The 27,601-nt window shown below is 41.7% G+C and overlaps 1 long non-coding RNA gene across 1 annotated transcript; it reads right to left on the minus strand.

Annotated features, from left to right (window-relative positions):
• Nucleotides 1-27,189, minus strand: LOC145522652 (uncharacterized). The gene is made up of 2 exons (XR_014066089.1): nt 27,070-27,189; nt 1-808 (listed from the first exon to the last, which is right to left on the minus strand). It is a non-coding gene; the product is annotated as an uncharacterized LOC145522652 (long non-coding RNA).
• Nucleotides 27,190-27,601: the final 412 nt, after the last annotated feature.

The following is a 27,601-nucleotide window of genomic DNA, read 5'->3' on the forward strand; positions in this document are numbered from 1 at the left end:
AGAATGAAGTAATAATAGCTTACTTTTATTAAGCACTTCCTCTGAACCAGCACTTTACATTCCTGTTTTTTTTTTAATCTCACAAAAGTTCTATGAGATAGGTACTTTCCTGTCCATCTGTAACAGGTGCAAACAGCAGGGTTGTGAGCTCCTCAGTAATTCTCCCAGAGTCTCATGGCAAGTCCAATGAAGCATCTGTGGGCTGCGGAGCTGGGCCACATGACCTCTGACTGTACCTTGATTTCCTTAATCTCCTGAATCTTCATGCTTTCTTCCTTTCTACCAGTGGGGTTCCTCTGTGGCCTGTGGTTGACTGCAGAAAAGCAGTCTTCAGCCTCTTGTCCTGAGTCTATGTTAGAATGCTTCAACTGTCCACAGATCTCCTCTCTGAGTAAATATTTAAATCAGGTTTAAATTTTTCCTCTTCAACCTTTCTAAATAAAAATAAATCTTGCCCTCTGGACTGTGTCTGCTGCTTCCCGTTTATTTAAGAGCTCCATTTATCGCACAAAGAGCGAGCACTAGTGAAGTGGATGGCTGAGCTCAAGGAAGGGGAGAGCGGCCCCCAAACCTGAGCTGACCTCTGCTGCAGCTGCTCAGGCCACGCTGGTCTCCGTTGTGCCTGGTCGTCATGGTGATTAGAGCCGGCGCCCCTCTTAGTGGACCAAGGTTGGAAGGTGGCTTTCTTGCTCGCTCTTTCATGATGCTCTAGTTTAGCCAAGGTCTACCAGCTCCCCCAAGAGAAAGGCTGGGGAGGAGTCAGATCACATGTAGACTTTCAGATGCCAGGGTAAGTACCCACGACCTGCTGTCAGAGATTACCAGTTATTAATTTTTTAATAATGCAGAAAAATTCAGCTAGCTACTTGCTTCCCCTGCTCCCCATCCCAATTTAGATCGGTGGGTCCTCCCAGACAAATCAACTGAAAGAGAAATTGAGCCTGCCTATTGAATTCCATCTGAATTCATTAGAATCCACTGAATTTCAGAAAATTTCACGTTTCCTAACTTAACTCCCCCCTACCCTTTATTTATAATGTAGCTGCATTTTACTGAGGGCAGGCAGAAAAATTATTCTTCAGAAGGCCTTGCAAAATCAAAAATGAGAGAGACATTTCCATCTCCTTTCCCCAACCATCCTCTCTCCACTGTTCTGCCAGAAACCCCTCCAGTTTGCCAAGAGCCACCCAGGAACAGATTTCCTCTCTAATCTGTTGCATCTGTTCACCCACTCCCACTCCCTGTTAATCCCTCCAAATGCACCGTTTGCCACAAATGGGCCGGAGACAACTGGGAGCGGGACTGTGGGGCTGATTCACATGGCTCCCCAGCCACAATCGCATTTGTTCTATTTCTTTCGGAAATGCAGAGAGGCAGCCACCTTCACCTCCACCTCCACCCCCGCCAAAGGACACTGGATTACTCTCTTAAGTCATGGGGCCAGATCCAAACTCCCAGGCTGTAAAGCCAAGCCTTTGTCATTTATATGTTTATGTTCATCGATTTCATGCTAATGACTTGGTTATATTTATCTGGGAATGGTTCCGATTCAAGTCATGGGAAAGTCAGGAGCCTTGGGTGGTATTTATGGTTCAGTATTTGCCTCGCTGTGGGGCCCTGGCTCAGGAAATAATCCTCTCTGAGCCTGCCTTTCTCCACATTGAAAACAGGGAGAAACTTTCCATGCCACAGCTGTTGGTCAGGTGCACTGAAATCTGCTGGTGCAAGATAAAACTTTATTTTAACAGATAATTCCTGTGATTTATTTTCTTCTTTATCAACGCTTCTCCTTTTTAGTTGTACTGAAGCATCCCCAATGCATCTTTGGTACCCTAGGCAACCTGTATAGACAACTTAGGCCATACTTGTTATTTACTGTGTGTATGTCCTTCCAAATTCATGTTTTGAAGTCTCAACTTTGTGTGATGGCATTAGGAGGTGGAGTCTTTGAGAGGTGATTAGAGCTAAATGAGAGTGCTTACCAGGAACCGAATCTCTTGATCCCTTGGTCTTGGACTTCAGCCTTTAGGACTGTGAGAAGTCAATGTCTGATGATTAAGCCACCCAGTCTATGTATTTTGTTATAGCAGCCCTAGCTGACTGAGATATTATCCTTTCACTATTGTGTCCATGTTCATATAATCATCTGTAAATATCCATGTATACTGACACAGGTGCCCGTTTGTTTATCATTGTTTTATTATTTTTATATTTTTCTGTATCTTACCTTCAAAAACAATCTTCAAAACCTAATGGGATCTCTTTTAATTCACCTGCTTTATCTTCAATTTATTATTTTTAATGGCTATATACAACTTTATGGAGTGACAGAACTATAACTTATTCAACTATTCCCATATGGATGATACTCACTTTATTTCCAGTTTTAGGTTTATTTTTTTACCAGTGTTTACAATGCAGTCCACTTTTGTGTAAATACGTTCTTAGGTTTGGAAGCTTTCATTCCTAATAGATAGATTTCTGGGAATAGGATTTCTGAGTCAAAGATGTATGTATTTTTAATAATTAACAGATGTTGTCATAATGCTTTCCAAAATGACAACATTAATACATATTTCCAACCAGAAATGTAAAAAGTCTCCACAGCCCCTTTAGCAATATGGATTGTTGGTCTCTAATTTTTCCACCTGACCCATGTAAATTGATGTCTCTTTGTGATTTTATTCACAAAGAGATTTTGTGATCTCTTTGATTGCATGCGAGTTTGAGCCTCTTTTCACATATTTGTTTGGCCACCTGAAATTGCTTTTTTGTGAATTTCCTATTCATATCCTTGGCTTAATTTTCTGTTGTGGTGTTCATCCCTGCTTTATTTATTTGTTTTGTAAGAGTTCTTTGTATATTATAGCCATTTACTCTCTGATCTCTGGGTTGCCAGCCCTCCCCTGCTCCCCGATCTAGTATTTATCTGTTGACTTAGTTCCTGGTGTCTTTTCCAAATGTTTCTCAATTTCATTTTATCTGATATATGTATATGTCCTTTAAGGCTTTCGTGTTTCCAGTCTTGATTAAAAATCCTTCACCCACCCTAGATTTTACTTGTGATGGTCTAGTATTATTTATTCTATTTAATTTTTTACATTTAGGTCTTTAATCCACCCATAATTTATTTTTGCATATGGGTAAAAGAGAGGTTCATTTTTATTTTCTTCTGGCTGGAGAGTCAGTTGTTTTAGCATCCTTATTTAATACCTAATCTTTCCCTACTGGATTGAAAAATCACTTTAAAAAAAAAGCTTTTTGAGGTATAATTTACACACCATAAAATTCACCCATCATTAAATGACTTTTAGTATATTTAGTGTGTTTATAGTGTTTGGCAACCATCACCACAATCTAGTTTTAGAATATTTCCATCACCTCAACATGTTTTTTTTATGCCTGTTTACCCTCCAGCCTAGGCAACCACAGGTCTGCTTTTCGTGTTTATAAATTTGCCTTTTTGATTGGTGAAATCTCACTTTTGTCCTACCTGAAACTGTAAATATATGGTTAAATCCATTCAGGACCCTGTTTTATTCCATTGATTCATTTGTCTATCCTTCAACCCAGTAGAAATACGAGCAAAGGATATGAAGAGTTTTGAAAAGAAAGCACAACTGTCGTTTAAAAGATGCTCAATCTTACTCAATAAGAAAAAAATACATGCTGTGCCAAGATACTGTTTTCTACCTCTTAAGTTGGCAATAATTAAAAAGCTTGCTAACCCTCTGTGCTGGTGATGCTATGGGCAAATGTATTCTTACTCATTTCCGGTTAAGAGCATAACTCCTTGGCATAACCCCTTTGTAAGGCAACTTGGCAATATGTCAAATGTATATTCCCAGCAGTTGTACTTTTGGGAAGTTATTTTACAGATACATTTTCTTTAAGGAGAAAAGGTGTGCATATACACACACAGAGACACACTTTGCAACACTGTTTTTGGTAACAAAATATTAGAAACAACCTCAACTTTTAATAGTAGAGGAATAGTTAAATAATTATGGTATATTCATACAATAGAACATGAAGCAGCTATATAGTAACGAATGTGCATGCATGCTTAGTTGTGTCTGACTCTTTGTAACCCCATGGACTGTGGCCTGCATGGCTCTTCTGTCCATGAGATTTTCCCGGCAAGTATACTGGAGTGGGTTATCATTTCCTCCTCCAGGAGATCTTCCTGATCCAGGGATCAAACCTGAGTCTTCTGCATTGGCAGGCAGATTCTGTACTACTGAACCACCTGGGAAGCTCATACAGTAAAGAACAGAAAAGCTGTTTTTATACTGCAAATACCTTGGAGTCTTAGTAAACAAAAAAACATGATTCAGAATGAATAATATGCAACTCTTTATGTAAAAGATGTGGGAAAAAACAAGATTCTGTATTTGCTTCTGCTTATACATATACAACCTGGAGAAGGGAATGGCTACCCACTTCAGTATTCTGGCCTGGAGAATTCCATGGATTGTATAGTCCATGGGGTCACAAGGAGTCGGACACGATTGAGCGACTTTCGCTATACATATACAAAGAAATTCTGGAAGGATATGGTGGGGGGTGAGGTGGACCTGGGCAGATAAGGGACAAGGATGGGAAAAAATTTTTCACTGTATAATTTTCCCCTTAATTTTAATTTAAAATTTTGTCTATTCAAAATTTTTTCTTAGCTATCCTAAGGCACTTATCTTTCTGTACGAATTTTAACATAATTTTAGCCAATTCTCATCTTCCCAATACTGCTGGCATTTCAATTGTAATCACATTAGATTTATATGTTAATTTTGGGAGACTGGATTTCTAAATTATGTTGTCTTCTCAGCCAAGACTATGAAATATTTTTCTATTTGTAAAGATTTTGGCTTAGATACTTTGATTTATGGTTGTGTTTTCTTATTAAATTTATTTCTAGAAAAGTTTTCACTTTATTGTGGATGAAACATTTTTCCTCATTTTGCTTTTCAAAAGTTTATGTTTATTGCTTGAAGAGAGAATACATTCGTTCTTTTATTAATTCCTGTAATATTTTATAAGATTATCTTGGGTCTTCTAAATATATAACCATATCATCACCAGAGATCATTTAGACTCTTTCAACATTTATATCAGTTATTTCATATTCTTGTCTCAATGAGCTTGTTAGAGCCCTAAGACATTGTTAAATAATAATGATGATGATTTTACTTCCAAATTCCTAGTTTTCTTTTTTCTTAACTAATTTATTTTAATTGGAGGATAATTACTTTACAATATTGTGATGGTTTTGCCATACATCAGCATGAATTTGCCACAGGTATATATGTGTCCCCCCCCACATCCTGAATCCCCCTCCCACCTCCTTTCTCACCCCTTCCCTCCAGGTTGTCACAGAGCACTGGCTTTGGGTGCCCTGCTTCATGCATCAAACTTACACTGGTTATCTATTTTACATATGGTAATATATACGTTTCAACGCTATTCTCTCAAATCACCCCACCCTTGCCTTCTCCCATTGAGTCCAAAAGTCTGTTCTTTACATCAGGTTTCTAGTTTTAATGGAAATAGTTTCAGCACTTCACATTTAGGTTAATATTAGGTTGAATCATTCACACCTAATTTATAGGTCTAAAAGAATTAAAAATTAGTTATTTCACATGATTCAATATAAATATTTGTTCTTGATTTCCACACCTCTTTCACACCTCTAGCTTTTTTTTTTTAATGGCTGCTAAATTTTATCAAATGTGCTTTGGCACTCTTGGTAGGGTCCTATGATTTTTCTGTTTTAATATTGCAATACTGTTGCATTGGTAACCCCAATGAATACCCTTCCCAATATTCCCACCCCTGTGTAGTTCTGCATGCGACTTCAGCCAATTGGACATTAGCCAGCATGCTGCAATTAGAGCTTGATAAGCACCTGCACAGTGGAATTGGTCCTCTTGAGAACTCCCTCTTAGAAGCCAGGCACTGTGCTACAATAAAGCGGAGACTAAACTACTGCATGATGAGTGTCCATGCTCCAGGCCCAGCTTAACTCCCAAAGACAATCACATGAGGGCCTCAACAGCTCCATGGGAAACTGAACCACCCCTCTGAGCCCAAACTACAGAATCACAAGCAACACTACATTGTTATTTATTTAAGCCACAGGTTTTGAGGTTATTTGTTAAGTATTAATAGATATTGGGAAAATATAGTAATGAATTATGTTGATAGATTTTCTGATACTAAACTAGCCTTGAATTATTAATAAAAACTCAAGTCATGAGGCTGTTATTCTTCTGATTCCCTGCTGGATTATATTGACTGATTCATTTTCAAGTTTTGCATTTAAGTTTAATTGATTAATTTTATCTTTTAATACTAAATTAGAGAACTTTTTACCTTTTTCTATGACTTAGAACTATTTAAGTAACATTTAATTATCCATTTGAGTCAGTTCTAATGAGGTGGATGAACCTAGAGTCTATTATACAGAGTGATGTAAGTCAAAAGAGAAAAACAAATATTGTATATTAACGCATATATATAGACTCTAGAAAGATGGTACTGATGAACCTCTTTGCAGGGCAGCAGTAGAGGTGTAGACATAGAGAACAGACTTGTGGACACAGTGGGGAAAGGAGAGGATGGGACAAATTGAGAGAGTAGCATAGAAGCATGTACATTACAATATGGAAAATAGATAGCCAGTGGGAATTTGCTCTATGACTCAGGAAGCTCAAACTGGTGCTCTTTGTCAACCTAGATGGGTGGAATGAAATGGGAGATGGGAGGGAGGTGACACGTAAATACCAATAGCTGATTCATGTTCGTGTATGGCAGAAACCAATACAATATTGTAAAGAAATTATCCTCCAATTAAAAATAAATAAATTTTTTAAAAGTTTAAATTTTTGATGCCATCTGATGCTAATGTCTATTTCAATGGTGGTTTTAAAATCACCTTTTCTATCTCCTCTATGGTAATTAACATTTGACTTTTCTAGTTATTTTATGATTAATTTTGATATTTTTTATTTTGCTTAAAAAATCATATATTTCTTTCATATTTTTCATTGTACATCCATTTTATGACTTTTAATCTCTTCTGTACATATTGCTATGTTTCCTTTCTATTTTCAAATATATATTTTCTCTTTTTCATCCTTAATAAAGCTCATAAAGTCTGATTATTAGTCTTTGCAAGTAAGCCAACTTGGGATTTATTTATCCTTTCATTATTTTGTTTGATTTCTTTTTCTATAATATTAGATTTTGTCTCATTAATTTCATCTTCCTAGTTCAGTTGGCTTATTTTCTTATTAAAAAAATTAATTTTAAGCTTCAAAGCATTAACAAAGCGGGATGGAAAATGTGAAGAGCTAAGCAACAATACTTCCTAACTAAATTAGGTATTTTCCCTTCAAAAATAAATTGAAATTGGTAGTGTAGAATGGACCTCAATATTTATTTTTGCTCCTATAATATGCATCCCCGTTCTTTTTGGCAACAGAACATCAATTTTCTTTTGAGGACAACATCTCCTTCATCCTTAGGCAATGAGATCTCACTGCTAAGCTCAAGGATGGAAGCACATGACTCAGGTCTAAGCTAATCAGAGATCCGTATCTACCCGATCACGTGACTGGTTCAGGAATGTGCAGAGGACACAAGATGAGCCAACTAAATATCTTCCCAGGGCTTGCTAGTACTATTGGGAAAGAGAGAGCCTGTCTTTCTGAGATTTCAGGTGCTATGAAGCAAGAGAGTCTGGAGCTGCGGGTGACTGTCTTTGTTGCTGCAAGAAAGAGCCTGAGAATGAAGTCAACACAGAGGAACACAGAGACAAAAGCAATGGATTCTTAATGACACTGTGTCATGTCTGAGCTGATTCAGCTCCTTCTAGTTACAATAAGCGAGTAAATTCACACTTTTGTCTAGTGAGTCTGGATTGGACTTCTGACACACACCACATGAGGACTCCTGATAGACGCAGTCTGTGTCATCACTGCATGTCGCTTGGTAGAAAGGGGTCAAGTTGCCACTGGCAGAGATACCCCATATACTCGAGGTTTTCTGGGTTGCATCCCTCGCTCTTCCTGCCTCCCTCTTTCTTGGCCCACTCCCTAGGCCTCCTTAGTGTGTAACTTCTACGTTGTTTTGGTTCCCCAAGTCTTCTGGTTGTCTGTTAAACTCTGGTATTTTTTAAGGGTAACAGAAAATAAACTCTTTTATTTAAAAGCTGGCTAGAAGTTTAAATGTTTTGGCTTGGGAGAAAGGTAGAATGGCTTACTTTTTTGGGTCACAGAACTGCCTCCTTAATGGACCCATTTGCCTGGATAGTGTGTGTTGGTGTGAGAGTGAGGGAGGCCAGGAAAGGAGCTGTGTTCATGGGGGATAGAAGTCCTGGAAAGCCAGGCTAAACAGCCGGACTTTGGTCTAAATTCAGCTTATCATAATGGAGTATGTATATCTTTTGAGTACTTGAGTACTTGCAGGGCAAAAGGGCAGACACAGAATTTTTTTTTTTTGGAGGTTCAATTTTACTCAAAGATTTTGAGAGGGTAAATTGCTTGTAAATTAAAACACATTCTTCAGAATAAAAGGGAAAGTTGATGTGAATCTTTAAGACTTCAAAGAAGTTTAGTGCTTATGGCAGGCTGCTTCAGCCAATGTACTCCCAATTTTCTGGTGTCACACAATTAGGATGCAATTTCTCCCATGTTCAGGAAAGCCCTCTCCTGATCCCATACACTCTTCCAGCTCTAGCCCTTTTAATTGACTTCCTTAATAGCCAAATTCACTCAAAATGCTGTGTCTAAATTCATTGTCTCTCCTTCTCCTAATCCTAGTCTCTCTTGAAACCACCTCACCAGTGATTTGCTCCCACTTCATCTTGCCTAGCAGCTTCCACGTCACTAAAATCCAGCAGTCAATTATCTGCCCTCAGCTCCCATGACCACAGCAGAGTTGAATATAGTTTACCAGCCTCTCCTCCTGGAAGCACTGTCTACAGTTGGTTCCCAGGACCCCACATTCCTTTGCCATCTCCCTTGCTGGTTCTTTTTATTTCCCAGACCACTTTGCATGGAATTGTCAGGGGGCAAGTGGTGGAGCATTCCAGGTCTCAGTCCTTTGATGCCTGCTCCATTCGCATGCTTTGGTGTGGTGACCTTAGTCAGTCTTATAGCTTTAAATGTGCTTCCCTGGTAGCTCAGATGGCAAAGAATCCATCTGTAATGCAGGAGACGTGAGTTTGATCCCTGGGTTCAGAAGATCCCCTGGAGAAGGAAATGGCAATCCATTCCCATATTCTTGCCTGGAAAATCCCATGGACAGAGGAACCTGGTGGGCTACAGTCCATGGGGTTGCAGAAGAGTTGGACACAACTTAGAGACTAAACAACAACAACAATAGCTTTACATACCATTTACATGCTTGTTCACGTTCAAATTGCAGTCTTCAGCTTGGACCTTTCCCCTGAATTCCAAATGCTTACTTAACCTCTCTGCTGCTGCTGCTGCTAAGTCGCTTCAGTCATGTCCGACTCTGTGCGACCCCATAGACGGCAGCCCAACAGGCTCCTCCGTCCATGGGAGTCTCCAAGCAAGAACACTGGAGTGGGTTGCCATTTCCTTCTCCAATGCATGAGAGTGAAAAGTGAAAGTGAAGTTGCTCAGTCGTGTCCGACTCTTAGCGACCCCATGGACTGCAGCCTACCAGGCTCCTCCATCCATGGGATTTTCCAGGCAAGAGTACTGGAGTGGGGTGCCATTGCCTTCTCTGATTTGCATCTAATATACATCTCATATTTAATGCACCCAAAAAGGAAATTCCTAATCTTCCCACAATAAACCTGTTCTTCTCCCATCTCATTAAATGACAACTCCATCTTTGACATTTTTAGGCTTCAAACAATGGATTGGTTCCTCTTTTACACCCCACATCCAATCAATCAGAAAATTGTCTTGCCTCTGTGTTCAGACTACACCCAGAATTTCCACTGGTGCCACCCTGGTCTAAGCTGCATTGATCCATCGTCTCTTGCTCATGCTCCCTTAGGCTTCTTACTGATCTCCTGGTTTCTGCCTTTCCTCACTTTAGGCTATTTTTCACCTAGCAACCAGAGCTATCATTTCACTGTGTAAGTCAGACCATGCCATTTATTCCTCTGTTTGGAACCCTCCAATGGCTTTCTAGTTCACTCAGGGGAAAAGCCAAACTTCATCTGATGGGTTTCATATCTTCACTTGATCTGCCGTCTTCTTTCTCCCCACTCATTCCATGCCAGTCCTGAGGGATTCCTTGTTGCTCCTCAAACAAACCAGGCCTGCTCTAGGCTCAAATTTCTTCCTTTTGGAATGCTCTTCTTCAGCTCTGTACATACCTTGCTCCCTCATCTTCTCAGATCTTGGCTTAAACATCACTTTTCAGTGAGTCTTTTCCTGATCACCTTATTTAAAATAGCACCCTACTACATCTACACCTTGTACCTACTATTATTCATCTCTAACTTTTTTCCTTCTGCTCATCACCATGTAATTTGCCATGATTTATTTTATTCATTTATCCTCTATCTTCCTGCACTCTAATGTAAGCTCGCTGAGGCCAGAGGGTTGTTTTTTTTTTTTGCCTTTTTTTCCCCACTGTTGTATCCTCTGGTTAGTAGCAGGTACTTAAAAGTGTTATTAGAATGAATTGACTCAATGACTGAAGAATGGGTGACAGAGTTTCTTCTCTTCTACCACTATGGCTATATGGCTCTTCTTTAGAACAGTCTGAGAGAGGATGAGATGGTTGGATGGCATCACTGACTTGATGGACATGGGTTTGGGTGGACTCCGGGAGTTGGTGATGGACAGAGAGGCCTGGCGTGCTGCAATTCATGGGGTCGCAAAGAGTCGGACACGACTGAGCGACTGAACTGAACTGAACTGATAGGAGGCAAGAGCCGTGCAGCGTTAGAGCAGGAGAGAGAGAAGTGACAGGTGAGCACTGGGGGTAGTCGTCTCGGGGAAACTGTGACGGACGGATGTAGGGGCGGGCAGGGTGGCGTGGGGAGGAAACTGGGGGCAGGTTGGCCAGAAGAGTGTCATTTTTATAATCAAGAAAAGAACTAATGATGATTTTGGGGTTTAAGCCTTTGTGACTGGGGCAGAAAGACAGCACTGCAAGGGAAACACCAACATTTGGAAAGGGAGATATTTCTGAGGTATGCTCAGTTATGATGTGGCTTCCTTCTTATTTCAATAAGCAAATGATTTTAATAATTATTTGAGTTGAAAAGTAAAAATACTGCTTTTTCATAAATATCATATTTGGTTGAAAAAAATCTAATTGTCTCATCCATACTAGATCTCTTTGAGGAAAGCAGTAGTCTTTTGTATTTCTTCAAGAAACATAAGAATGTACTAATAAATGCCTCACCGTATTTTTCTACAATGCCATCTTTTGCCCCCAAATGCAAACTCTACAGTTGTATAGTAAAAATATATTTTTAACATTATCTTGGCAATAATATATGAAGATTCTGGCCTAAATGAAATAAGGCAAATAGAGAAGGACAAATACTGTGTGATCTCATATACTGCATCTACCAAAAAAAAAAAAAACCAAAAAACCCCCAACCAAAATTATAGAAAAAGAATCAGATTTGTGGTTACCAGAGTGTGAGGAGGGGGAGGAGGAATTGGCGGCACTAGTGATAAAGAACCTGCCTGCCAGTGCAAGAGATGTAAAACATGTGAGTTCATTCCCTGGATCAAGAAAATCCCTTGGAGAAAGAAATGGCAATCCACTCAAGTATTCTTGCCTGGAGAATCCCATGGAGAGAGGAGCCTGGTGGGCCACAGTCCACAGGATCACAAAGAGTCGGACACGACTAAAGTGACTTAGCATGCACGCACAGTCAGCTGGTACAGGCTTCCAGTTATAAAATAATTAAGTTCTAGGGATATAATGCTCAACATGATGACTATCATGTTCAATACGGAAATCAGATTGATTATATTCTTTGCAGCCAAAGATGGAGTTCAATACAGTAAGCAAAAACAAGACCGGGAGCTGACTGTGGCCCAGACCATGAATTCTTTATTGCGAAATTCAGACTTAAATTGAAGAAAGTAGGGAAAACCACTGGACCATTCAGGTATGACCTAAATCAAAGCCCTTATGATTATACAGTGGAAGTGACAAATAGATTCAAGATAGACAGAGTGCCTAAAAAACTATGGCGGAGGTTCATGACATTGTACAGGAGGCAGTGATCAAGACCATCCCCAAGCAAAAGAAATGCAAAAGGGCAAAATGGTTGTCTGAGGAGGCCTTACAAACAGCTGTGAAAAGAAGAGAAGTGAAAAGCAAAGGAGAAAAGGAAAGATATACCAATTTGAATGCAGAGTTCCAAAGAATAGCAGGGAGAAATAAGAAAGCCTTCCTCAGCAATCAATGCAAAAAAAACAGAGGAAAACAACAGAATGGGAAAGACTTGAGATCTCTTCAAGAAAATTAGAGACACCAAGGGAACATTTCATGCAAACATGAGCACAATAAAGGACAGAAATGATATGGCCTAACAGAAGCAGAAGATATTAAGAAGAGGTTACAAGAATGCACAGAAGAATTATACAAAAAAGATCTTCACAACCAGATAACCACGATGGTGTGATCACTCACCTAGAGCCAGACATCCCGGAATTCGAAGTCAAGTGGGCCTTAGGAAGCATCACTACGAACAAAGCTAGTGGAGGTGATGGAATTCCAGTTGAGCTATTTCAAATCCTGAAAGATGATGATGTGAAAGTGCTGCACTCAATATACCAGCAAATTTGGAAAACTCAGCAGAGGCCACAGGACTGGAAAATGTCAGTTTTCATTCCAATCCCAAAGAAAGGCGATGCCAAAGAATGTTCAAACTACCACACATTTGCACTCATTTGCTAGCATCACACGCTAGCAAAGTAATGCTCAAAATTCTCCAAGCCAGGCTTCAGCAATACGTGAACCATGAACTTCCAGATGTTCAAGCTGGTTTTAGAAAAGGCAGAGGAGCCAGAGATCAAATTGCCAACATCCATTGGATCATCGAAAAAGCAAGAGAGTTCCAGAAAAACATCTATTTCTGCTTTATTGACTACATCAAAGCCTTTGACTGTGTGGATCACCACAAACTGTGGAAAATTCTTATAGAGATGGGAGTACCAAACCACCTGACCTGCCTCCTGAGAAATCTGTATGCAGGTCAAGAAGCAACAGTTAGAGCTGGACATGGAACAACAGACTGGTTCCAAATCAGGAAAGGAGTACGTCAAGGCTTTGTATTGTCACCCTGCTTATTTAACTTATCTGAAGAGTATATCATGTGAAGTGTTGGGCTGGATGAAACATAAGCTGGAATCAAGATTGCCAGGAGAAATATAAATAACCTCAGATACACAGATGGCACCACTCTTATCGCAGAAAGTGAAGAAAAACTAAAGAGTCTCTTGATGAAAGTGAAAGAGGAGGGTGAAAAAGTTGGCTTAAGGTTCAACATTCAGAAAGCTAAGATCATGGCATATGGTCCCATCACTTCATGGCAAATAGATGGGGAAACAGTGGAAACAGTGAGAGACGTTATTTTGGGGGAGCTACAAAATCACTGCAGATGGTGACTGCAGCCATGAAATTAAAAGACATTGGAAGAAAAGTTATGAGCCACCTAGACAGCATATTAAAAAGCAGAGACATTACCAACAAAGGTCTGTCTAGTTAAAGCTGTAGTTTTTTTCAGTGGTAATGTATGGATGTGAGAGTTGGACTGTAAAGAAAGCTGAGTGCCAAAGAATTGATATTTTGAACTGTGGTGTTGGAGAAGACTCTTGAGAGTCCCTTGGACAGCAAGGAGATCCAACCAGTGCATCCTAAAGGAGATCAATCCTGTGTGTTCATTGGAAGGGCTGATGCTGAAGCTGAAACTCCAATACTTTGGCCACATGATGTGAAAAACTGACTCATTTGAAAAGACCCTGATGCTGGGAAAGACTGAAGGCAGGAGGAGAAGGGGACGACAGAGGATGAGATGGTTGAATGGTATCACTGGCTCAATGGAGATGAGTTTGAGTAAACTCCGGAAGTTGGCGATGGACAGGGAGAGCTGGTGTGCTACAGTCCCTGGGGTCGCAAAGAGTTGGACATGACTGAGTGATTGAACTGAACTGAACTGATGATGACTATATTTAACACTGATATGTGGTATATTTAAAAGCTATTTAAAAAGTGGACCCCAGGAATTCTCCTCAAAAGGAAAAAAGTTTTTCTGTTTCTCTTTTTATATCACTGTGAGATGATGGATGCTAACTAAACTTACTGTGGAGATCATTTCACAATATATGTTAGGCAAATCATTATGCTCTACACCTTAAACTTATACAGTGCTGTGTGTCAGTTATAGCTCAGCAAAACTGGGGAAAGACTCTTTGCAACCCTTAAATGTAATTCTCTGGCTCTCTCCCTCACTCTCAATGTCTAATTATCCATCCATCCATCCATTCATCCACCTATCATGATAATAGCAATCATGTATGTAGCCTATTTATATATATTCCAGGCATTGTTTTGAGCTCTGCATACGTTACTTCATTTATTACAACCACCTTATGAGGAAGGCTAACTGCTGTAGAAACCTACTCTAAATTCTCAGCTTCTTAACACAGTAAAAGTTTGTTTTTCAAGGCAATGGCAGCCCACTCCAGTGTTCTTGCCTGGAGAATCCCAGGGACGGTGGAGCCTGGTGGGCTGCCGTCTACGGGGTCGCACAGAGTCGGACACGACTGAAGCGACTTAGCAGCAGCAGCAATAGTTCATGCAGGTGTTTGGCAGGCAGCCTCCCCTCAGTGACTCAGGGACCCAGGCTCCTTCTTTCTGGAAGTCCATCACTCCCAGTGCCTCAGGGTCCTCTTAGGTACCTTCAGCTAGTGGATGGGATAAGAAAGAATGTGGAGTATCACTCAGGAATTTTCCCTGGCCCGGGCCTGGAATCAGAGCACATCACTCCCCTTACAATCCATTCACTGAAGAATTCAGTCCCACAGCAGGCCTGCCAGGAGGGAGACTGGGATGGAAACAGTCTGGCTGTGTGTGAACAGTGGGCACTGAGCTTTGCCAAAGGTGGGCACTAGTGTGTTGTTTTACATAGGAGAAGACCACAGTCTAGAAGGTTAAAAAATCTCCCAAGATTATATCAGTAAATAGTGATGGAGCCAGGATTCAAAACCAAGCTGTCAGTCCCCAGAGTATATGCTCTTTATCACTATAGCTATAATGATGCTCCATGGAGGTTAGGGCAGAGTGACAACTAGCCACCCACATAAATGAAGGGGAAAAAAAAAGCAACACTGACTCCTAGATCCCCAGAGTGCTCCCATGTTTCTGCTTACTCTCAATCTGCTGTTTTCTCTGAGTGTACAGTCAAGAATGCCAGAAACCCAGCAAGGATCCCATCCCCCACCCCCACCCCTCCTGTCCCCTCCTCTCCCTGCCAGGTGCTTAATAGTCAGGGAGGCAGCCTCAGCAATTCTCCCATCACAAATGCTTGTCAACGAGAGCATGCTGTCTTCTTAATAAGAAGCCAGCCTGACAGGTGGGTGGTCTGTGGGAAGAGGGGTTCACCGGAAGGGGGAGAGGCCACATTTAAAGTCCCATTAAGACTTGCAAAGTAGTCCTTCTTCATACGCATAGTTTCCATCCAGGGGGCCCTGTTCAAAACATCACAGGCTGTCCTCTTATTTTTGGCTCTCTCTTGGGGCCAGGGAGGCCCTGGAGACCTCGCTTCCACCCTTTTTCTCTGCTGCCCACTGGTGGAGTAACTTTAGGAAGTCACTCATTCATGCTCTCTGGGCAAAGTGAGGAGTTGAGATGTGATCAAGACTTCCAGGGGGGATTTAGAACCAAAAATATCTAGCTAAAACTAGGGGTCCCCTCCCCACAAAATGCACATAATCACCTAACTCTGCAGGAGCTGACAGACTTCCTGAAGGGTGTCCCTGAACCGCTCGTTAAGATTTGCTGACTCTGGGCACTTTGTAGCTTGCTGAAAGCAGTGAAGGACCGCTGTCCCTTGACTCTGTCTCCTATGGAAGGAAACCTCCCTAGTACCTTCTAGCTCTGGGGTTGGCCCCCAGGAGGTCTGCGTGGCCCTGTCCAACACAGCCCCTCCCAACAAGCCGAGGCCTCTGGTTGCCTGGCAGCAGGCCCAGATCTGCTGGCAGACGGCCTTCTTCTCCACCGAGCCTCGTCTAAGAGTCACCTCAGGAGCTCTTCTGATTCACAGGGTGCATTTATTTGACAAAGGAGGTGTAAGGGGCCTTGTTTCTCTTTGTGGTCACTAATCTTTAAAAATCATTTGCTTCTTCACTGTCAGGGGAGGGTTTGTGTGGTAAGCAGCCTGTCAGCTGCTCCCCTGGAGATGGAGAGGCCGGCTGCTACAGTCCTGCAGCTGTGCTGGGCACAGGAAGTCCAGGGGCTACTGGTAAAAAGTAAGGGGAACTATAAATACTGCAAAAACCGAGAGCCTCCAAGTTCAAAGGCAGTCCGGATGTTGTCAAGGTCGGGCTGACGAAGAAAGGAGGCCCAGAGGGAGCCTTTCTGCTTCCTCTGAACATCCGGTATTCCCTGCCAACCTCCAGGGAGAAGCCGGAACTCCTTAGCATGGCAAATCCTCTGAGCTTGGGCCTCAGAGCACCTTTGCCATCTCAGGAAACTATGACTCCAGGTGGCTTCCTTTAGTGACGCTGAACGTGCTCCAGCTTTTCGAGGTACAAGCTCTCTTCATGTGATTCTTCCATCAGAGGGTCCTTTTCCTCCTGTCAATCCATCTCAACCCCATCCTTTCTCCAGGCCTGCCTTTATTCCATGTTCACCTAGAAACATATCTAGATCATTATGAATACAAATGTCACTTTTTATTGTGCTATGTCGCTTTAGTCATGTCCGACTCTGTGCGACCCTATGGACTGCAGCCTGCCAGGCTCCTCTGTCAATGGGATTCTCCAGGCAAGAATACTGGAGTGGGTTGCCACACCTTCCTCCAGGGCATCTTCCCAACTCAGGGTTCGAACCCACATCTGTTACGTCTAACCTGTGTTGGCAGGCGGGTCCTTTACCACTAGCGCCATCTGGGAAGCTCACTCTTTATTGAGTGTCTACCATATACAAGCTGCTTTACAAACCTTAGCACATTTGATTCTTTCCACAATCTTGCAAGGTAAGGATTGTCATCTTATTTTATAGGTGAAATAATTTGAAGCAGTTAATTAAATCTCCTAAGGTCATGTCACCAGTAAATGACAGACCAGCCACTCTGGCCTAGTTGGCTTTAAAGCCATTGTTATGCTGTGATACCCATGCCTGTATGCAGGCACCCATCTGTCTGCCCACCCATCCACCCTCCCATCCACCCATTCAGCTGACCATCTGCTAAGTCGCTTCAGTCGTGTCCCACTCTGTGCGACCCCATAGACGGCAGCCCACCAGGCTCCGCCGTCCCTGGGATTCTCCAGGCAAGAATACTGGAGTGGGTTGCCATTTCCTTCTCCAGTGCATGAAAGGGAAAAGTGAAAGTGAAGTCGCTCAGTCGTGTCCGACTCTTAGCGACCCCATGGACTGTAGCCTACCAGGCTCCTCTGTCCATGGGATTTTCCAGGCAAGAGTACTGGAGTGGGGTGCCATTGCCTTCTCCAGCTGACCATCCACCATCCTTCTATTCCTTCCCCCGAACACCTGTGTGAAGGAAGGCAGTTCTCTGCCACCTCCAGTATCCCGTGACACTCAGTATCTGCTCCCCACCCCCCACAACAGCTCAGTGTGATACTAATTCTTTCCTAGTGTAGACATTACCTTTCTCACTGCACTGGAATCACGAAGGACAGGGCTCAGGTGTCCTTCATAGAGACTACCACAGCACTTTGGACATTTTGAATACTTACTAACAACTGGATAATGATTGAATATTTACCCTGCCCTTTTATGGGCAGGTTGTGAAGATAAAAGCCATGTTTCCAGATGACCAGGAGCCAGGAGGCCAAGTCTTCAAGTGATTAGGGCCAGGGAAGTCCATTCAAGAAAGGTCAACAGACAAGAGTCCAGAGCAAGAGTCTCCTGAAACCCAAAGAACCCTAGTTTTATATTTTTTCAAAAATCTTTTGATTGGTATACCCTGATGTCAAGAAAATCCCACAGTGAGCATGAAACTTTAGCCTTGAGATTGTAATCACAGGAAAGAGTGCTCTGTCTCCTAAGCAACCATAATTCTTTTTCTTTCCATCCTGCATGCCCCTTTATATAACAATGAAAGCTCTAATGACTGGAATACACATCCAAACTACTCTTCAATAGCATCCTAAAGTGGCATTTTTTAAAGCTCCTGGGATCCTGGCCTTATGTAGCACAAGGAAGAGGAAACAAATAAAGCAGCAGTTGTCTAAACCCAACTCTGTTCCTGTTTACACAGACAGATGGACAACCAAGCGATCGTTTGACAGCCGCTCATGCACATCCACACTGCACATCTGTGTGTTGATTGAATGGTGTGGTTCCCACCTGCACCCTTGCCCCCCATTCTTGGTGGATTTCTCTCTTTAGTCCTGATCACCCTTCATGCGTAATCTCGTTGCATCATATTATGACCACCTGTTTACTAGAATGCTCCCCTAGACTGTGAATGTCACCATGTCATCATCACCATTGTCATCATCACCTTCACGGTGATATTAACATCTTTCACTGCAAACTGTGCAACAGACATTGTGTTAACTGCTGTGCGTGCATTATTGGAATTATTGACGATTGCATGGAATCTTGGGGGGAGCTTCCTGGAGATGCCAACCACCAGAAGGCGTGCTCTGGGAACATTTCTGCCACTGCTGGTGAGCCATCCCTCTTAGGGAAAGTATGAGGAACACCCATATCTCTAAATTAACCCAATTGATTCACCCTGCCTCCATTCTGCTATCTTATATCCCCCTCAATGAGCTATTGTTTTGACATTGTATTGCCAGCCTTTACACTTTAGTTCAGAAAGCATACCCACTTTATTTATCAGGGCTGACAATTTCTTTTGCATTAAAGGGGGAAAAATAGGATTGGCTAATATTTCCACCAAATAGTTTCTTTTTTAAAAAGTGCTTTTTTTAAAAAAAAATCTTGGAATAAGATATTCCAATTTGTTCTGCTCTTCCTGGTCTGTTCAAAATGTTTTCAGTAGACCTTCAATCTGAAACCAAGATTTTCTTCCCTCACAGATTTCAAAGGTTTCTCTAATGCATGGCAAGTCATCTTCCCTGATCAGCATCTAGAATCCATCACTCCTCATGCCCTTAATTAAATCTTCAATTTGGGGCTTACGTACTAAGATTCTTTATTCAAAAATACCAAGGGAAACATAAGCAGGCTTCATTTCTTGTTGTAACAATGCCAGTTTTCCATAATCTGACCTTCACTTAACACCAGTGGACCAGAACTTTTCTTCAAAGTAGTGTATATATTTTTATAACCTAGATGCACATGATGACGACAGAGGATTATCTTCGGTCATTAAAGATGCTGGAACATTCTTTATTACAGATGGAAAAAATAGCCCTGCGGTTAGTTTTGATTCCTGTTTGAAGCTGACTTGAGCTGTCTTTTGTTGTCACAAGGTGTGGACTCCAACTGTAGGATTATAAGTACCTATGGTCTTTAGGCCCAATATTTAAAAGCAGATTAGATATGTGACTCACACATTCTGTAGAATGTAGGATGTGTGATCATAAAAATGCAAATATACTCACAAGCAAGAAAATTATTTGTATTCTCTTCCCTGGGCAAGCTGTATTCATTTTCAAGGAAAACTTATTAATGTCTTGTTTTCAGAATACATGCTATGCTTTATTCCTTAATGATTTTTTTTATTGTTTCAATTTGCATCTTATTTTTTATTTTTAATCAATTTTAATTGAAGTATAGTTGATTTACAATGTGCTAGTTTCAGCTGTACAGCACAGAGATTCAGCTTTATGTATATGTATATTCTTCTTCAGGTTCTTAACCCATATAGGTTATTACAAAATATTGAGTGTAGTTCTTCCCTGTCCTGTACAATAAGTAGGTCCTTGTTGTGCATCTATTTTATATATACTAGTGTGTATATGTTCCATGATTTTTTAAAATTTGTTTTATAAGAAAAAAATCAATGTTGTTTTTAACCTACAGATCCTTCTGGAATATGGGTAAATAAACTATCAGTTATATGGAAAACTCTCATTGCCACAAGATACCAGTGTCAAGAGAAATTTGACAATAAAGCTTTTGGTCTCTGTTAACCGTATAATACACAATGCTGAATTTAAGACAGAGATACAAACCTGTGAGAGTGATGGAGTCTAACTCCAGTTTTGAGGTTTTTGTGATGCCAACATGCAAGTCCCTCTCACCTTTTCCTGTTTGGCCCCAGGCTGGGCAAATGGAGTAACCCAGCCCAGGTTCAGCCTCCTTTGGCACCAGAGGGAAGTTTAAACCATTCAACACCCCAGTCTCTATACAGGAACCCTGACACAGCGCCACCTTCCAACCATACAAAAAGCCCCCAAGCCAGTCTCATTTCCCTGCTCTTTCGAGCCATTTTTGGACCTCATTGGCAGCCTGCCTTGCATTCCCCAGAAAACCTCATATGTGAGTAATAAACCTTTTCATATCCTTCTGGTGTGTTTGTGGCATCATCAGTTTTGACGCTGAAGCAAATTTTGAGAGGGAGGAGTCCCTCTTCCCTGTAGGGTGACCACAACAGCACAGTATGATCCTAAGAAAAAGTTTTTCTATATGCCCATCTATTAATAATTACAGTTGCAAGCAGAAAACCAAACCTTGGAGAAATATACTGAAACCTTAACAGTGATTAAGTGGTAATCTCTAAGCAGTAGGATATGGGTGTTTTTCTTTCTTTTTGCATTTTTCTGTATCTTCTAAAATTCTTGCTATAAAGATATGTAAGTAAAAAATAATGTGGCATGCAATGAAGAGTCAAAAGTATGGTGCCTTAAGTAAGAGAAAAGAAAAATGCTTCAATCAAATGCACAAATTAACTTTGCCTGAACCTGAATTACATATACAAAAAGCCCAAATCAAGCCTCGCATGATCTGGCCTTCTCTCTCTTAAAATGAAGAAGAAGAAGAAGAAGAAAAAAAGGAACATCATTGTATAAAATTAAGTTTCGATTTTTAGGAAAATTTTAACCTAAGCTTTGAAACTAGTTGCATGAAAGTCAGCATGAGGAAATTTATTTCTCAAAAAAACAGGCTTTCCTCAGGATTCAAAGGCTGAACTGAACTTTTAAACCTAGAATCATTAAAAATGTTAATTAAACAGTATTATTAGTACCCTGTACTATCTTACAGACTTTTACTCTAAGGACAGTAGTAGGTCTTGTTCTGTAAATTTCCTATCAGACACATAGGAATGGGAAAGAGAAATTGTTGTGTGCTCATGGTCTCTTGTGGAAGAACTGTTATTTCCCCCGTCTTAAGCGCCAAGAGACCCATCTGCAGGGTCACATGACTAGGAAGTGGCAGAGCTCATATTCAGACCTTGACAACTTGACCCAACTCCCTTACCTCTGGATGGTCCCAAAGCAGCCTGATTTCAAGGGGCTGAACTAATGATGAGCAGTGGTCCTCAAACCTGAGCCTGCACCAGAATCACCTTGTTAAGTCAGGGATTGCTGGATGCCACCACCAGCGATTCAGACTCAGCAGGTCTGGGACAGTGCCTGGGAATGCACATTTCTAACAAATTTCTCCTTAGTGACACTGAGAACCAGTGGGTGCAAGTAGAACCTTAATTCTGGGACTTTCCAGTGAAGAGGGTTCAAGACCTGGGTCTTAGAGCCCTTAAGGAGATCCGCTAATTTATTGGCTACTTAGGACTTCCCTCGTGGCTCATCTGGTAAAGAATCCGCTGGCAATATGGGAGACCTGGGTTCAGTCCCTGGGTTGGGAAGATTCTCTGGAGAAGGGAAAGGCTACCCACTCCAGTGTTCTGGCCTGGAGAATTCCAGGGACTGTACAGACCATGGAGTCACAAAGAGTCGGACATGACTGAGTGACTTTCACTCACTAAGGCTGTCAGAGGGTCCCAGCGGCCAGGCTGAAACCTCCAGTCCCATAGAGGCCAGTCTTCACACACTGGGCTGTTTCTCCATGATAAGGACTTACAGCTTCCTCCTCTATTCTCTGTTGGTTAATTCGCTACCCCTCAGGTGAGATTTCACTAAGCCAATTACTCACCTACCAGCCAGGAAATTTCTTTTGTTTCCACCCTCCAATGCCCTATATTTCAACAGTGCCCCTGAAGGGGTATTGTTAGGCTTGAGGAAATGACAAGAGAAACCTGTCTACTTAGATTAGTTGTGGGAGACCAGAGGCCCTTCTGAGAGGATCTGGCCGGGATGTGAGGTGGGTATCTGGCCACTTAGTAGCTAGGGCAAGAGCCTAGGGGAGGCTGCTGAACCCCCTCCTCTGGGGAATGAACCACTCCATTGGCTATCCTTCAGGGAACAATAAAGATTAATTATGCTGTCAGCAGAGAGGAGAAACCTGCTCCTCCTTTGCGCTACATTAACTCTTTTAGGTCCCAGAGTGGTTTTCTTTCAACGCTTAGAAACTGACAGGAAATTAAAGAGAGTCTCAAGAATCTGGGGGTGGGGGTAAACGTTGTTGCAGAGGGTAAACAGGTTGTGTTCTGACGACGAGTTTTGCATGGCACGTGGTTGCCTTGTAAGTAGGGCTTAGAAAAAAATGTCAGTGAACAAGCCCCAAATAAAAAAACCCCGGGATAATCCCAGTTAGAAAGAAAGAATGCCCTGCTTGGCTGCTTTGGACCTACACATTCTGAGGTCTCAGTACCCCCCTTCCCTTCCCACTGTTCTTCCTGTCAACCCCAGAGGAACATGAACTAGTTTGCTCTAATGTATAGGTTAATTTGAAGGCCACTGGAATTTGAAGTAAGCGTCCTGTCGTCTTAGAAACAGGGCCAGTTAAGGTTGTCAGGGCCTTCCTCTGCTGCAGCTTGTCCAGAGGGAAGCCCTTACTTAGCCTTTGTCTCACAACCATCCCAGCGCTGACTGCTGGAGGCCAGGGAATTTGAGTCAAAACTGGGCCACAGCTGAACCCAACACAGGCCCGCCTCAGACTCAGCTAGTCCCTTCCGACCTGCTGATGACAGTGTTTGGATCTTGCCAAGGGAGAAAAATATGTAAATTATAAGCTGGAGAAAACACGGTGCATGTTAAGTCCTGCCAACTACAATCATCAGACCAAATCTTGCCTGCCGTGCGTGGAGCTAGGATGAACCGCAGTCAAGTTCCGTCATGCTGAGTGTCTCAGGGACCCATCCCTGTGGCCCTTGTTCTGGCTGGAGTTCCTTGGTGTTACGGCCTGAGCTCTTGCAGCTTTGAATTGGTCTAAGGCCTGAGTAAGCACACAGCAGGGCGAGCAAGGCCTCAGGGGCTGTGGTAAGGCTACACAGAGGCGCCTAGGGTGAAATGAAAGGATAGGCAGGGGAAGACAAGGGAGACAGCCCATGAAGGCATGGGCAACTAGAAAGAAGAAGTGTGTGTTTACAAGAACTCTGCCCTGAAGCCCAAGTGCTGCACCCCGATGCTGGCTGGCCCACTCAGCCTGGCTAGGCATAGTGGCCCTGCCCAGCCTGGCACCAGGTGTGAAGCAAGTTGGAAGGCCACGGAAGAGCCTGCGGCACCCCACTTCCTTTCTTCCAGAGTTCCTTGTTTTATCTCACTCAGTGATCAGCAGGCCAAGGCTGTGCCTTAGATAAGCTTGCCTTGATTCTGTGCTATTTGCATTTATTGGTATTATTGAAAGAAACCCTAGGTAGTTTCATTTTGCTCCAGAAACTCCTCAGACCAGTAGCACTTGCCATTTGGGAACTTATTGGAAATACAGAATCTCAGAACCCCTCACCCCAGATCCTCTGAATCAGCATCAGTTGTTTAAGATGCTTCCAATTGATTCCTAGGACCATTAAGGGCTAAAAAGCTCTGCCATAAGCACTGGTTTCTAAACTGGGCTTTACTTTGAGGGAGTTTTAAAATACAATATACTGATGTGTGGGCTCTATTCCAAGAGATTCTGACTTGTTAGGAGTTGTGGCCTGGTTATGGGATTTTTAAACGTGTACAAGGGGGGGCTTCCCAGGTGGCTCAAGTGGTAAAGAATCCACCCACCAATGCAGGAGAGGCAGGAGACACAAGTTTGATTCCCTGGGTTGGGAAGATTCCCCTGGAGTAGGAAATGGCAAATCACTCCAGTATTCTTGCTTGGAAAATCCCATGGACAGAGGATCCTGAGGGACTGCAGTCCAAGGGGTCGCAAAAGAGCCAGACATGACTGAGTGACTGGACATACCTAAGATGATTCTAACATACAGTAAAATTTGAGAACTACTGAATAAAGTGCCCTCAGACTTTTTTCCTAGATCAGTGCTTCTCAAATTTTAATGGCTCAGGAATCACCAGGGAATCTTGTAAAAATTCAGATTCTCATCCAGTAGTCCTGAAGCAAGGGAGATTCTGCTGTTCTAATGAGTTTCCAGGTGATGCTAACACTGCTGGTCCAAGGACCTCACTTTGAGAAGGAAGGTTTTGAGACACATGAGAGTGACCATGGGAAAGAAAGTCAGTGAAATAAACACAGAGAAAGGCCAATTGTGTAACATCTGGACCCTAGCAGCAGGGTAGTGCTGCTCAGGATTGAACGCTGAGCAGGCCAGAGGTCTAGTTCTCTTTCTACAAGCTGTGGAGACTTGACGAAATTGCAGAACCTTTCTGATCATCAGTTTCGTTAACTGAAAAGTAGAGATAAGATGGCCTGTCTGGTAGAACTACATAAAGATACCATGTGACCTACTTCTCCAGGGTTTCCTGTAGAAGAAAACCAAAATAAGGAAACAGAACAAATACTAAATACTGTTTGCCTATTTTTCTGTAAGTAATTGACAGAGGAGTGCTAAAATCGCTGTGGTTTTAAACTTGTCTCTTTCCTTGTACTTCTGTCAGTTTTGCTTCTTATTTTTAGAAACTGTTTTGTATATAAATGTTCAGGACTGTTGTATCTTCTTGATGAATTCACCTTTTATCATTATACTAATATTCTTTTTTTGCAAATATACCTTCAGAATAATGTCAGTTAATTGAAAGGTCTTCATTTTTATTAATAAATAAAATAGTTCTTATTAAAAAATAATTGTTCAATGTTTTTTAAAAATCCAATCTGACAATCTCTCTCTCTTGATTGAAATGTTTACATTTACCATTGCAGCTTTTATTTTCTTGGCTGTGCTGGGTCTTATTTGTGGCATGTAGGATCTAGGTCCTCACCAGGGATTGAACCCAGGCCCCCGTGCGTTGGGAGCACAGAGTTTTAGCCACTGGACCACCAGAGAAGTCCCTGAATTGTTTACATTTAAATCTTACATTTTAGTGTGATTATTGATTTGGCTGAATATTTTGCTATTGTCTCCATCTGTGTTTTATATCTTTTCTACTCCTTTTCCTGGCTTCTTTTGAACTGCATATTATTATGATTACACTTTATCTCCTTTGGCTTATTAATTATAACTTGGTGATTTTATAACTTGGTTGCTTTAGGATTTATTGTATACCTCTTTAATTTATCATAGTATCCCTTCCAGTGATATTCATACCACTCGTGAGGAGAACTTTAAACTGCATGTTCACTACATTTCTACCCTACTTGATGTTGTGCTATTGTCATATATTTTACTTCTATATAACTTCATAATTTCTTATTATTCTTGCTTGATACGGTTTATTTTAAAAAACAGATAAAAGAAAAAGGTTTTATATTAACCTAAATAATTATTATTTCTAGGGCTCTCCATTACTTTGTGTAGACCCAGGTTTCCGCTAATGTCATTTTTCTTCTGTTTGGTTCCATTTACAACAAAAAGATCCTTTTGTCTGAGTAATTAAAATAATCTCTCCACAAGCCATGAATAAGTTGAAACATGAACAGACAAAAGCCCACAGAAGAAGAAGAGAACCAAACTCTCTGGATGCGGGAAAAGATAGCTCAGTCACCAAAGCAGAGCAGTACTAATGCAGGGGCAACCACAAGTGTTGCTGTCTGAAGCAGCAGCTGACTATAATTAGACCATACCAATCTCAGGCTGCCTGAGGAAGCAGCTGCCCCACCACAGAAAATAGTCTGGTACAGAGCAATCACCACTGAGAGGATTCCCTGTTTGTTCTACTCTCCATCAGAATATGAAGCTTCCCAGTTGTCACTTTCTTACCTAAACTTTCTTTCCTTATTCTGACCTAATTCCCACCAATCCTTCATTCCTCTCCCTCTTCTGTCTCTAAAATTCCCAATGCCCTGTGAAATCAAGGAGCTCTTATAATTTTTAACCTCCTCTCTGAAGAATGTATTCACTTCCTAACGAAAAGCAGGCTGTTTCCTGGAGACATGGTTTCTATGCAGCCCTCTCAAATGGATTCTTTCTTTTCTCTCAGACCCAAAGTACTTCTGCACCAGCCTTATTCCTCAATGCTAGTTGACTTTTACTCCCCTTTCCTTCTTGCAACCCCCTTCTGCTCCTGAGGCTCACACCATCTGATTATATACCACTCTTCTTCCTCCATGGTAGAGTCACTAATTAGTAGCCTGTGGATCTTTCTTCCTCATTCTCAGTAAAACGAACTTGCAGTTCAATTTTCTTTTTATCTCTACCCATGTCATCTTTGTCAATTTCAACATGTAGGCTGATTGATTCATCCAGTATCACAGACTCCTGGTTTCTTGACTTCCCACATATTCAATGATGTGTTCTTTTACTCCACCTCAGATATCTACCATACCTTAGGTTTTGGTATCAATTAAATTGGCACAATCTCCAAGATTTCAAATGTAAATATCTCATTTGGCTACAAAGATTACCCTTCCAAGCTACATGCTGAAGTACCCTTTCTTCAAAAGTGCTTTTACTTTTTTGTTGTGACTTTCAGTCCATTCACCTCTCTTTATCCATACTTATTGTTAACCCCTCCTTACCTCTCACTTCTTTCCTAGTTTATATTCCATGACCCATTGTTATAGTTTCTGCCTTGCAAACCTTGACTTCTTTGCCCTGTTGAATGAAGTTTGGAGGTTCAGTAAGCAGCACCTTTCTTCCTGCCTGAGTTCTAAGTAGTTAGATAAAATCTAGGCAATAAAAACAGATGAAGATGATGCATCATCTTTCTTACTGATAAAGTTAATCCGGGGGAATGTGACTTAGTTTTGCCACAAGGATAGGTTTTTCAAAACTGTGTCTTGGACCTATCTGCCCAGCGATGAACTGAACAACTGCAGCTGCTCCCCTCACCCCGCTTCCTCCCATACCACGGGATCCAGACTTTCTAAAGCTAGGGCACAGAGGAACAGTAAAGAACATATGTTTGCTCTGGGCTGCTGGATCCCCAAAGAAAGGTGAGAGAAAGGGGCTGGCTTTATTTACATGGCCACTCATTGATCCCAACCTCATCAATAATACAATTCACTCCTCTCCACGGGAAGAGGGAGTGAGGGGTGTTACACCAGTGAA

Source organism: Giraffa tippelskirchi, chromosome 1 (assembly GCF_054371585.1).
Source record: "Giraffa tippelskirchi isolate mGirTip1 chromosome 1, T2T-mGirTip1v1.2.pri, whole genome shotgun sequence".
Lineage (NCBI taxonomy): Eukaryota > Metazoa > Chordata > Mammalia > Artiodactyla > Giraffidae > Giraffa > Giraffa tippelskirchi.